A 14,879-nucleotide genomic window follows, 5' to 3' on the forward strand; every position below is an offset into this window, starting at 1 on the left:
TCTCTCTCTCTCTCTCTCTCTCTCTCTCTCTCTCTCTCTCCACCTTCTCCCTTTCCCCCTTTATACAATAAAACTCTAAAACCGTAGACTGTCTCTGCTCATCAAGGCCCACTGCGCTTGGAGGATGGGATAGGCTTTCTCCTAATGGGCTGTTTCTAATCTCCTGATGGAAGGCCTTCCTGTGCTCCAGTCAAGGCCTGCTACATGGACTCACGCCAGTGTGGGAACCTCTCTCCCTCACCCCTCTCTCCCATAATCCTATAGCTACAGGGTGTTGCCCTGGGGACCCTGGTTTTGGGGGCTTCACCTTGTCCAACCCCCGTTGAGTGGGATCAGTGGCTTAGATGCACACCGGGGGCAGAGTGGAAAGCCCAGAGTATAGGAGGAACACCAGCTGGACGTGGGATATCCTCCCTCCCCCCTCTTCCCCAGCCCCCCTTTTAGTTCCCACAGGCAAGGATGTGGGAAAAGGGGAACACTTCCATTGTTGGTAGGAGTTCAAATTGTACACCCTCTGTGGCAACCATTGTGGCAGTTCCTCAGGAAGATGGGAACAGATTTATCTCAAGATCTAGCTGTACCACTCTTGCATATATACTCAAAGGACTTTACATCCTACTACAAAGTTTCTTGTCCATCCATGTTCATTGATGCTCTATTAATAATTGCTAGAAATTGGAAACCGTCTAGATCCCTAAAAATGGATGAATAGATAATGAAATGTGGTACAGTTATACAATGACATATTATTCAGATATTAAGAAACATTAAATTAAAATTTTGCAGATAAATGAGTATAGTTAGAAAAAATCATCCTCAATGAGATAACCCAGATACAAAAGGACAAATATTGTATGTTTTGTCTTATATGTGAATGTTATCTTTTACGTGTTTGGTAGTATATATGTGCTACACACAAATTAACTACAAATGTTAGGTACCTACTAAGGGTATCAGGAGCAAGAATGTAGCATGTGGAGCAGGAGATGGCCTAATCGGCCATCATTGGGAAGAGAGGCCCCTTGGTCTTGTAAACTTTATATGACCCAGCACAGGGGAAGGCCAGGGCCAAGTAGTGGGAGTGGGTGGGTAGGGGAGCAGGGGCTGGGGTTGGGTATAGGGAACTTTCGGGATAGCATTTGAAATGTAAATAAAGAAAATAATAATAAATAAAAGAAAAGAAAGGAAAAGAAAACCTTCTTGCAATAGATGGTAATTATCACAGAGATCCACATCTGGATAATATGTAGAGAATGAGTAAGTCTCATGTGCTCTGTCCTAAGTTGGGTGTCTTCATTAAGGCCCTACCCTCACAGATAAGGAATTTATGCAGAAGAGGAAATGGGGAGATTATAAAGTCAGAGATTGTGAATAACTCCAAGAAAAGTATACCTTCCAGGCACTACAGGGCTGATACACAAACTAATTCACAAAGATTTTGTTAGCCTGAACAAGACCTGTACAGCTTCAAGCCAGACTGCATCCCAGCACTGAAAGATGGAAGTGGAAACAGAGTCCCATCTGTAACCAAGAAATTATTTGTGATTAATACCTACTATCAAAGGGAAATTACATTTTCCACAATGGAGTGTCATCCACATTCCAGGGCAGACCACATGCCCCAGAAATGATGGCCAACACAAAATTAATTCCATGTTTTGTGAGCTTTATGTTTTATTTTAACATTTTTTGTATGATTAGTTTTTTTGTTCGTTTTTTTTTTTTATTTAGTAGCTTATAAAACTCAAACCCAAGGCTAGACTCATATCTGATTTTGTCCAGAGTATTTTCCCTACAAGCACAAAGATCTGAATTTGAGTCTCAGAATTCATGTGAAAAAATTGTGCAGGACTGGGTACTTGAGATGCCAGGATCGGGGAGACAGAGACATGTAGATTTCCGTAGCTTACTGGCCATCCAGCCTGGGCATCTCAAAAAGTCCCAGGCCTGTAAGAGACTGTATCACAAAATAAATTTAGACAGGACATGAGAAACTACACAAATGTCCTCTGGCTTCTATATACACATCTGAACACATGTATTTGCATGCACACCAACAAGCACACACAAATGCACACAAAAATAGAAAAATTACACAATAACATTTCCAATGAAAAATACTTATGTTTTCCAAACTGAAGCAAAAATAGCGAGGAATCAACCTTTACTTTTTGTTTGTTTCTGTGTTTTTATCTCACTGCATTCAGAGGGTTATAATATATTGTTTCTGTTGAAACATATAAAGAAAATTCGACTGCAGAAAGATACATAATTGGAAGAGGAAGAGGTCATATAGCTGATGTCTCAGGTATTAAAAATACTCTTCTTAGCTACCATACCAATACATAAGCAGAGATGCATTCTAAAAAGTTAGGTGAAATGTTACATCTGACTTACATTATATTATACATAATATCCAAAAAACACATTCATTAATATTACCTTTGATATCCCCAGGAAAGCATTTTCCTTATGAAATCTGTCAGGCACACTGTTGTAATGGTAGATTATTCCCAAACTAATTTGCACTTGAATGCACAAATATTTATCATTGTTAAAAAATTACCATCAGTTTTTTTTTTCTGGAAATGACAGATCACTTATTTTCTTTTAGAGAAAATAGAATTCTATAGAATACACAAGCCTTGTTCGTTCATGTAAAGTATTGTTCCATGTAAACACATGACTACTGAAGCTCACAACTTACACACACGGGTATTTGTCCTCAAGAACACTGTCAGATTTCAGTAGGCAACAAACTGCATTGTATATTGTTTCAGTTTGATAAAACAGAATGTTAGCCAAGTGTGCTTAGGGGGGTCACGATTTAATAACTCTGAAATTTACCACTTTGTTAAAGACAATAAATAGTATGTACAAATGAACTTTAAAACAAAAAACAACAACAACAAAAAACCTCTACATGAATGACATTAATGAATACAACGGCAAATGAAAATGGTTGGTGCCATTTCCTTGATTTCTTCTAAGGTAAGAATAATGAAAAATATCAACACATGCAAAAGGCTAAAAATGCCTTTTGATTGTGATTATATATGACTGTTTTCATCTTTGAAAGAGTCTAGAGAATGCACAGGGATCAGACAATAACACACTGAGAATTATTATTCACAGTAAGGAACTCTAACGTGGATATTAAGCAAGAGAAGAATTGATTTTCTTATAGCATTTCAAGGTTAGTCCAAGCACCCATGTTTATCGAGTGTTAGTTCAGCAGAGATACAGTAGCATCAGGTGCTCAGAGCCCTCAGTTTCAGTTCATTGTGCATTTAACAAATGCCTCCAAATATTTTTATTTTGAAAAACAAAGAGACAACTAAAAACTTCAAGTGTAACCATATAAAACTAACTAGCGTATGTCTGGATGTGGTTGTCCCATGTCTGAAATTGCTCCACTGGACAGGTTGAGATAGAAAAATAAGTAAGTATTCAAAGGCCAGTTCTAGATTTGCAATGTCACTTTTTCACAACAAAGAAATAAAACAAGGTTTGAGGTGACGATTGAGCAGTTAAAGTCCTTACAATTTGATCAAGAGGGCCCAGACCCCACACAGAATTCAGATCCCCAGAACCTACGAATATTCCATGTCGGCCTGGCAGCCTGTCTGCAATTCCAACCTTGGAAGGAGGAGACAGGGGGCAAGTTGGCTTGTAAGTCTATCTCCATGGGCAAACTCTGAGTTTGGTTAAAAGAATGAAGAGGAAGAGTGAGGTCAAATCTGGAGATGAACTTCTCTGTCTGTGTCTCTTTCTCTGTCTTTGTGTCTCTCTGTCTCTGCTTCCCACTGCACCCCTCTCTCTCACACACGTACATGTATGCACACTCACACACATACACACATAAAGAAGAATAAAACAAAACAAAATGACCACGACATAAGGTGAAAGGGGAAAGTTTACTAAGAAACAAACAGGAATCAAGGCCCTCTGAAGAAGGATAGAGGTTGGATGTAGAGAGAATTGGTGTCTTTTCCCATGAGCCTTTAAACCAGATACAGAATTGAAAAAGGTAGAAAGGGGGGGAATATTTTTAACTTAAAGAAAATTCTAAATGTGGCAGGCTGTGTATTAAAGTTGTCTGTAAATGGAGCCACATGTGAACACACACAAAAACGCAAAACGTTTTGTCTCATACACTGGCAAAGACCAAGCTTTCTACGACCCATCATCTTCAAATAGTCTGGTGATCTGGAGAGTCAATAGCATAGACTGTAGAATAGGTATAAAGGCCTGCAATACAGGACCATTGAGGTCAAAAGATCAATGTTCCAGTTCAAACAGTTAATTTACCTTGCCTCTACCTTGTAGTTTGAGTCAGTCTTCAGCATATTGCATATTGGGTAGAGACTGTTGAGAGCTTTGGGGACTCTGCTCAGATGTCTTTGACCCAGAGACTAAGGTGTTTGACCATCAATTGTCACCAATAGTGAACCTGAGATGGTAGCTCTGAAGTTCACTGTCTTATGTTAATGATGTTAAGGATGCAGAGACAAGTGAATGTAAACAAAGTGAAAGAATGCACCATTCTGAGAGAAAGAAAGACTCCCATTATTGGGAAGGGACCTGAGGCATTGCTAAGCTGCTTGTCTCGGAGACTTTTCTAAGTTTTATAGCAGAAACTAGGCAAAGGGAGTTAATTTTTAATAAGTGTGGCTAATTCTCTAGACATACAGATCGACAAACCATCAAGAGGCCCCAAGTATTGTGTACCTTGATCTAACCAGGGAGATGATCACATGCTGGTCACAAACTACTTACTCAGCCGAGGAGGCCAAATATATTCACCTCTGTTCATTCTCTCATGGCTTGGTTTGCCATTCGTTGGGCCTGGCTAAGTCCACTAGCCTCCAACCTCATGGTCTTCCAGCTGTTAATTAAACCATGCTTGCTTTGTTTTCATGTTTACGTGAGCTGTTTGTAGTTTATCATGAACGTTTGTGTATTGCCTGTAGGAAGCTAACTCCCATCATAGCCACCAAGATATAGCTGCCATTTTTATTCCTCACTTCATATTGAGCTCATTGACTATGGTGCTCCCATTCCAGGAAGATGAAGGCGTTGTTAAAAGTTATCACTGTGCTCAGTTAATTCTGTTGTAATTAACTGCATTGACTGTGAGACCATAAGAAGGAGCCATAGGGTCTTGCATGTGTTCTTAGTGGCAAAAGGCTAGGCAGTGGCTTTTGAGACTGACCTAGTAGGTTTCCCAGAGCCTTGTCCTTCCTATAATCTGGTCAGATTGTCTAGCTCAGACCCATCTACAAGCCCTCACATTAACCTTCTGCCGTGTTCCCAGCCTTGCTGTTTTAACCCTAACATTCATTTTAACCCAAATAACCATTTGGATGTACCTGGATTTCTCTAGCCCTCTTGGAAAGAAGCCACGCTGAGCACTAAAACCTTTTAAATAAGACATAGATTGGCCCAGGACCAATACTTAGTGACAGTGAAGTGTTTGATAAAGTATAAAATATTTGAAACTCAGGTGTTTCATCTATGTAATGAGTATAACAACTATATTGATTACACATGGAGACTCTGAAAACTGAATGAATAGGGAGCAGTAGGTAGCCATAAAAATCCTTGGTAAGTGTCCTTCATTTCTATCATCTCTGGTGAACATTATAAATTTAACTAAGTTAAGATGAAAAGCAGTTCACACAGTCATATTTATTTATTGTGTCACTAGTCACAACAGTCAAGTCATAGATCAGTCTGTGTGTGCAAATGGGCAAAGGAAAATATGAAATGTGTATGCAATGGAGTTTTACTCAGGCATACAGAAGAACAAAATCATGCAAGTGCAAAAAAGTTGATGGAACTGGAGATCATCACGGTTAAGTGAAACTAGCCAGACTCAGGAAAAACTAACATCATGTCTTCTCTCAGAGGCAGAATCTAGATTCTTTTGAAGATATGAACATAGAAGGGGTGCTATTTAGTTAGAAATGGTAGCAGTGGGAGGGAGAGTAGAACAAAAGAGGGTAGAGGGATGAGTACTATCAAAATACATTGGATAAATGCATGAAACTGTCCTAATGGGCCCCATTTTAACCTTAAAGCCTTTTGAAGTGAGTGCATTACATTTGTTGGTGAAATATTAATTTGCATCCACTCTATGTAAAGTTATATATAGATGCCAGCTCAAAGTGACAAAGTTCTATTCCTTCATGGAAATTTAAGACAACAAACAATGTGCCCACATATTTTAGTTGTCTCTGCCCCTCGTCAGCTAGATTATATTACAACTAAAGTGATACATACATTTTCTTCATATCCAAGACAGAATCTGAATGTCCTTGTAAAATGAATATTTTAAAGTTTCTGTTATAGCTAAATATCAGGTCCTGCATCAGGCATAAGAATTCCGATAGATCTGGTGTACTAATTCTGACCATCTAATACCCTTTGTTTTTTTCATCTTTATCCATGGCCATACTTTCTCACACATGAAGGATCACAGACACTGTAACTCCAGTTCTAGAGGACTCAATGTCCTTTCCTGGCTTCATTAGGCACTAGGCATGCACCCAGTACACATATGCAAGCCAAACACTTATATACATAAAAATATATAAAAGAATATTAAGAAAATAAGAAGTTCCTGAGTTTCATGAAATTTCTGATCCAAATCGTTTTACTTTGCATTTATGTGTGATAGGTGATAGGTACAATTTGTCGTGATTTTGGTGGCCAGACTACATTCTCTCTCTCTCTCTCTCTCTCTCTCTCTCTCTCTCTCTCTCTCTCTCTCTCTCTCTCTGCCCTGCAGATTCAGTGATCAAAGCATTACCAGACATCATCACTGTCCCATGCATCACATAAAGGGCAGTGTTTTCCATGTAGTAGACAAGAGCAGAGGGGAAATATATCTGACTCCAATTGTGGCGCTCAGAAATTCTTTTAGAGTGATTGTTTTGCTAAAGGTGTCATTCTGTAGTGAAAACAGTTCCTGTGATTTATAAGGAATTGTCTAGTTAGAGTTTTAATATGGGATTCTTCCATTTATGAAGCTAGTAGCCTAGTATCGTTTAAAGTATATTAGAATAGATTTTTGCTTTATAATTAATCACAGACATTTTATCATACGGTAGTATAGAAACAGAATGAGGTTTAATCTGCAGGAATTAGAGAAGTAAAGGAGACTTTCATGGTCCTATTTAGTTCCTGGGAAGCCCTCAGGCCAGCCACCTCTTTGTCATATAACTTGTCTTTGATATGTAAGCAATGGGATATCTTCTTCTAAGTCAGTTAGGTATGCACCCATTGGCAATAGGTGCCAGTGTTTCACACATGTTTGAACTGAAAAGAGCCATGTGCTCATTTTGTGCCAGGCTGTCAAACTCTGACGCAATCAATTAATCATCATTTACTTGATTGGAAAAGTTGTATTTCACACTCACAAATCAAAGTATATAATTCATGTCTATGGATGACAAACCTTACCACAATCTTCCTCAGGCATTTACTACAAATAAAGTTTACTATTTGCATCTGTAAAGTGTAAAATCTAGACTACCAAAAAGAGGGAAATTTCTTCCTTCTTCCTCTTCCTCTTCCTCCTCCTCCTCCGCTTTAATACTTGGTTTTGAGACTGAGTCTTGCCATGTAGCTCAGACTAGACAAGACCTCAATATCCTTCTGCCTCTGCCTCCTGAGTGTTAGAATTATAAGTGCTTTCCACCAGGCTTGGCCAGAAAACAATTTTAAACTCACAGAAACAACTTCTTTGTTTTGATAAAACTAAAGGAAATGGGTCCTAAAGGTAGGTCTAGTTTTTCAAAGAACACAGAACACAGAATAAGCTCCAAAAGTGTAGAGATGAGACCCAGAGCTGTCCTCTCAAGTCAGTACTCCATTTCAGATGGTTCTCTATAAACGCAAAACTGGGAAGTCATGAGATGATACTGAAAACTAGCAAGAGACAAATCAGTATTACAGATAATAATATGCTCCAGAAAATTTCTTCCATAGAAATAAAAATAGTGTATCTTCGGTATTCCAAGTTTCTGGGCTAATATCCGCGTATCAGTGAGTGCATATCTAGTGACTTCTTTTGTGATTGGGTTACCTCACTAAGGATGATATCCTCCATATACATCCATTTGCCCAAGAATTTCATAAATTCATTGTTTTTAATAGCTGAGTAGTACTCCATTGTGTAAATGTACCACANTTTCTGTATNNATTCCTCTATTGAGGGACATCTNGGNTCTTTCNAGCTTNTGGCTATTATNAATAANGCTGCTATGAACATAGTGGAGCATGTGTCCTTATTACCAGTTGGAAGATCTTCTGGGTATATGCCCAGAAGAGGTATTGTTGGGTCCTCCGGTAGTACTATGTCCAATTTTCTGAGGAACCGCCAGACTGATTTCCAGAGTGGTTGTACAGAAGAAAACCAAGAAGGATGACCATTGTGTGGATACTTCATTCCTTCTTAGAATAAGGAACAAAATACTCATGAAAGGATATAGGTACAGAGTCAAAATTTAGCTTTGTGGGCAATAATGTTTGCTTCGAATGCAATATAAGTCAAGTTCAAATCCCCAGCATCCACATAAAGACATGGCTGCCTATGCCTACAACCTAAGTAGTAGGGCGGCAGAGACAGCTAGATCTCAGTAGGGGAAGTGGTAAGCTTCTGCCTCAGTTAGAGACCCTGTCTCAAAAACCAAGATGAGAAATGATAGAAGAGCTCTGGTTTCCATATGCACATGAATCTGCACACACACCTGGTACAAGTACCACATCCGTCTCTCTCACACATATAATCTTCAAGTAGTATGAAAGCTCATTGCACATAGACTATGAACATGCTATTATCTTTTGTACAATAATTGAAAATTTCATTTGCATATATAGCAATGTTAGAATGAAATATTAGACATGAAAATCACAGGTAATTTTTCTCTGAAGGGGAAATTTCTATTGGGCATACATGGAAGTATGGGTTACATTTTATATTTTCCAGATGATGGTTTACCTTTTAAAAGATTTAAAATAATAAGCATTTTCCTCTTTGTTGGCATACAGTGAAAGTATAATATAAAGGTGGAGAAAAGGGAGAAAGAGTTATTCAATAAATGATACTGGAACACATACCAAGCAAATCATTTCCTGGGAAAATTAACTTAGATGATATCTGATGCCTTTAAATAAACTGAAGTCAAAATTTCTGTATGATTTGAACACTAAAAGTACTAGAACCCAGAAATATTTAATTTTCATAATCTTAGTGGGAAATCCATTCCCAAAGATAACATAAAAGTAAGAAGCTATACATAATTGATGGATGTGAATAAATACATATCTTAAATATTTATGTACACTGAAAACACTATAATTGAAGCAAAATTCAATGTGAAGTGGGAGAAATTGTTGTAATCATGTGTTACATAAATAAGAAATTAGGATATATAACACAGAGAACATTCTAACATGAGCAAATGAATATCATAGGAAAGTAATGAAACAGCATAAATAGTAATTCACTAAAGAAGTTAGAAAGTAAAATCCACTACAATTAAGACAAATCAGCCTGTCAACCTACACACCTTTGTGGTTTTAGTGGGTTTTCTTTCAACATTATCTTTTCTTTAAGTGGTAGTGCTGGTGTGCGTTTATGCGTGAGGCCTGTGAGTGTATGTGTAAGTGCATATAAGAGACTGAGTATGTCTAAATGTGAGTGTGTGTGTGTCTGTGTGTGTGTGTGTGTGTGTGTGTGTGTGAGAGAGAGAGAGAGAGAGAGAGAGAGAGAGAGAGAGAGAGAGAGAACATGTGCAAAAATGCAATGCGATGCCTGGTGCCCTTGGAGGCTAGAAGAAGGCATCAGATCAGATCTCCTCTAACTGCAATTATAGGGTATGTGTGCTGCCTGATATGGTTGTGAAAATGAAACTCTGCCATCTATTCTGCCTCCCCTTTTAATGTTGTACTGTAACAATTTTCAAATACAGAGACATTTAAAGAATTAGAGCATGAAGGCGTGACCACAACACACTTACCACTTTTTTTAAACAATCTAAATATTCATATTTCAAATGAATTTGAATTATTTTTCTAAACAGTTCCTAGATATAAACACATAAATATATGTGCTTAGCAAGAAGACATGCCATACATAGATACAATAAGATGAATCCATTTTTAATTAGAAACAACTCTGATAAATTAGAAAATCTAAAAGAAATTAATAGATACCTTGACACATGAGGGCTAACAAAATTAAACCAAGAGAATATGAACAATTTAAATGGATATATTATGAACAATGAAATTGTTACAGGAATTAATAAACAATCTTCCAGCTGAAAACAACAACAAAACAAAAACTGTCCAGGTCTAGATAGAGTCCATGTTTAATTCCATCAGACATTAAAGAAGAAAAATACCAATGCTCATCAAGGATTTCCATTAAAGAGAAAGGGAAAGAATGTTACAAATTTCATTTATAGACATAATATTACCTTGATTTCAAAATCAGATAAAGACACACACAGAGAGAAAGAGACAGAGACAGAGAGACAGAAATTATAGAACAATCCTCCTGAAGATCATGGAAAATTTTGCAGTGAGTTAATGGAGAGATGATTAGTGATTAAGAGCATTTGTTGCAATATGAACTAACCAGTACCCCCAGAGCTCGTGTCTCTAGCTGCATATGTAGCAGAAGATGGCCTAGTCAGCCATCATTGGGAAGAGAGGCCCCTTGGTCTTGCAAACTTTATATGACCCAGCACAGGGGAACGCCAGGGNCAAGAAGTGGGAGTGGGTGGGTAGGNGAGCTGGGTGGAGGGAGGGTATAGGGTACTTTTGGGATAGCATTTGAAATGTAAATGAAGAAAATATCTAATAAAAATTTGAAAAAAAAAAGAGCATTTGTTGCTCATGCAGAGGACCAGGGCTCACTTCCCTGCAACCACATGAGAGTTCACAGCCATCTGTAACTTCAGTTCTAGAGGATTCTAGGTTCTCTTCTGTCTTCTGTGGGCAGTTCATACTCATGATAGACTATATATGATTATATATATATATATATATATATATATATATATATATATATATAATCTAAAATTATGTTTTTAGAAAATTCATATTAAAGTACTTGTAAACCAAATTCAACTACTCATCATAAACACAATTAACCATACTAAATAGACTTCATGAAAGGATAAATGCATGTTTCCACACACAAGGATTAGCTACACCACTCTTGGGCATATACCCAAAAGCTGCCACACCATACACAAGGACATGTACTCCACCATGTTCATAGCTGCCTTATTTGTGATAGCCAGAAGCTGGAAACAACCCAGATGTCCCTCACCAAAGAATGGATACAGAAAGTGTGGTTCATTTACACAATGGAATACTACTCAGCCATCAAAAATGAAGACATCATGAATTTTGCAGGCAAATAGATGGGACTAGACAATATCATCCTGAGTGAGATAACTCAGACCCTAAAGGATGTATATGGTATGTGCTTACTGATTAGTGGATATTACCCAAAAAGTATAGAAGACCTAGGACACAACCCACAGACCATAAGAAGTGTAACAAGTAGAAAGGCCCAAGTAAGGAGGTTTCTATTCCACTTAGAAGTGGAAGGAAATAATCATGGGAGGCAGAGGGAGGAAGGGACCTGGGTGGGAAAGGGGAGGGGGAGGGGAAAAGGGGAACAGGATCAGGTATGGAGGGGAGGGGAATGACAGGATAGAAACACAGAGGGCCAAGAGAATGAATGGAGATAAGCAACATAGGGGGTGGGGGAGACCCTCTAGAAAGTCCCAGAGACCTGGGAGGTGAAAGGCTGTAAGGACTCAATGGGGGTGACCTTAGACAAAATGCTAGATATGGAGAGAGGGCTCTCGTAGAGTCCACCTCCAGTAGGTAGAGCCTCAAGTGGAGGAACAGTGCTGCCGTCCCACAATCAAAATTTCTGACCTAGAACTGTTCCTATCTAAAAGAACAGCAGGGACAAAAATGGAGAAGAGAAGGAAGGCAAGGAGGTCCAATGACTGGCCCAACTTGGGATCTATGTCATGGGAGGGCACCAAGGCCTAACACTATTACTGATGCCATGTTGTGCTTACAGATGGGAGCCTGGCATAGCTGTCCTCTCAGAGGTCCCACCAGCAGCTGACTGAGACAGAAGCAGACTTAACCATTGGCCTGATGTCGGGACCCCTGTGGTTGAATTAAGGGAAGGATTGCAGATGCTAAAAGGGAGAGTGACCCCATAGGAAGACCAGCAGTCTCAACTAACTCTGACCCAGGGAGCTCCCAGAGACTGAGCCACCAACCAGGAACATGCATGGGCCAGTCCAAGGCCTCTGGCACATATATGGCAGAGGGCTGCCTGGCCTAACCTCAGTGGGAGACGATGTGCTTAATCCTGAGAGACTTGAGGCCCCAGGGATTGGGAGGCCTGCTAGGGTGCACCCTCTCAGAGGCAAGGGGGAGGAGAAATGGGATGAGGAACTGTGGGATGCTGGACTGAGGTGGGCAACAATGGGAATGTAAAGACTCCTACATTGAAAATTTTTTAAAAACTGAAGAAACAAAAATTTGAAAAGACCTCTTAGGCTCATGGGTTGACAGAATTAATATAGTGAAAATTACTATATTACCAAAATTGATCTACAGATTCAGTGTAATTTCCATAAAAATCCCAATACATTTTTCTCAAAAAGAGAAAGAAAAACTACTTTAACATTCACATACAAGCACAAAAGTATTCAGATAGTTATAGAACTCCCTGACAAAAATGCAAAATGCCATTCTGGAGGTAGTAAAACACCTGTTTCCAAGTTTTACTCCAGGGCAATAGTAACAAAAGCAGTGTTACACTAGCACAAAACAGACTCAAAGACCAATGGAATAGAGTAGAGCACCCAAAAATGAACCCGTGCTGCTACAGCCACCTAGTACTTTACAATGATGCTAAAAACATACACTGGAGATAAGACAACTTCGTCAACAAATGATACTGCAAAACAGGGATGTCCACACACATAAAAATGAAAAGAGATCCATGATCATTCACTCTGTGCAAAAGTTGGTTAAAAATAGATTAAAGACTGTAATGCAAGACTTAAAACCCCAGTATTGTAGTACTGTTGGAGAAAATCAGGTTAAAGGCATGGCAAGATAAATAAAGTCACAGGCAAGAGCTTTCTGAAATGCACTCTGATAGTTTGGGAAATGCTGTCTAGAGTTGATAAATGGGATTGCATGACATATAAAAGCTTCTATACAGTGAAAGGAAGCAATTAAGTGAAGGAACAACCTATAAAATGGACGACAACATTTGCTAACCATATAGCTGACAGAGGGTTAATATCTAGAATATATAAAGAACTAACTAACTAAATATCCTCAAGTCAATCAATAAATAGTCTGAATAAATAAACAGTTCTCGAAAGATGAAATACCAATGGCTAATTAACATGTGAAAGTTATTCAACATTATTAGCCACCAATTTAATGAAAATTAAAACTGTATTGAGATTACATCTCACCCCAGTTGGAATGGCTGTCAAGAAAACAAAGAACAAGCCAGGCGTGGTGGCGTACGCCTTTAATCCCAGCACTTGGGAGGCAGAGGCAGGCAGATTTCTGAGTTCCAGGCCAGCCTGGTCTACAAAGTGAGTTCCAGGACAGCCAGGACTACACAGAGAAACCCTGTCTTGAAAAACCAAAAAAAAAAAAAAAAGAAAAAAAAAGAAAACAAAGAACAAATGCTAGTGAAGATGTGAGGGTTAGGGACTCTTGCACATTTTTGTAGGTAATATAGACTGTTCCAGCTACTGGGGAAATCAGTTTGGACATTCCAAAAAATAACCTAACCAGGCATTATATTAACCTAATCTAGTCATGCCACACCTCCTTATACATTCTAAGGACTCTAAACCAGCATGCTACACAGATGCTGTCTCACCCATGTTTATGGTGGCATGGTTCACAATAAACAAATTATGAAGTCAACCTTGGTGTCCATCAACAAACAGAGGCACAAAGAAGGTGTGTATATATATATATATATATATATATATATATATATATGCAACAAGTTTTTGTTCACTCATGAAAAATGAAATTATGTTTGTTAGAAAAGAACACACATGATATGCACTCACTGATAAGTGGATATTAGCCCAGAAACTTAGAATATCCAAGATACAATTTGCAAAACACATGAAACTCAAGAAAGAGTATTAAGAGACAGAGAGATACTCACACACAACCATTGGCCTGAAGTCAGGGACCCCTATGGTTCAATTAGGGGAAGGATGGAAGAAGCAAAAGAGGAGGGCAACCCTATAGGAAAACCAGCAGTCTCAACCAACCCAGATCCTCGAGAGCTCCCAGACACTGAGCCATCAACCAGGCAGCATACACTAGCTGGTCCAGGCTCCCTACACATATATTGTAAAGCAGGGAGATGTGCCTAATCCTTGAGAGACTTGAGGCCCCAGTGGTGGGAAGCCTGGTGGTGAGGGAGCATCCTGTCAGAGACGGGAGAGACGAAGAATGGAATAAGGAACTGTGGGAGGGGGGACTGGTAGAGGGGGCAACAGCTGGATTGTAAGTAAATAAAAAATAAACAACTACTCATCATTAGATGAGAGTAATATATATATACAGAGAGAGAGAGAGAGAGACAGACAGACAGACAGACAGAGACAGAGACAGAGACAGAGAGACAGAGAGACAGAGAGACAGAGAGACAGAGAGACAGAGACAGAGAGAGGGAGACAGAGAGTATGGAGGACACCAAGAAATCAAATCCCTGTAAATAAGTGGTTCCCAGCCTTCCTAATGCTGACCCTTGAATACAATTTCTAACGTTG

The sequence above is a fragment of the Mus pahari genome, chromosome X (genome assembly GCF_900095145.1).
Source record: "Mus pahari chromosome X, PAHARI_EIJ_v1.1, whole genome shotgun sequence".
NCBI lineage: Eukaryota > Metazoa > Chordata > Mammalia > Rodentia > Muridae > Mus > Mus pahari.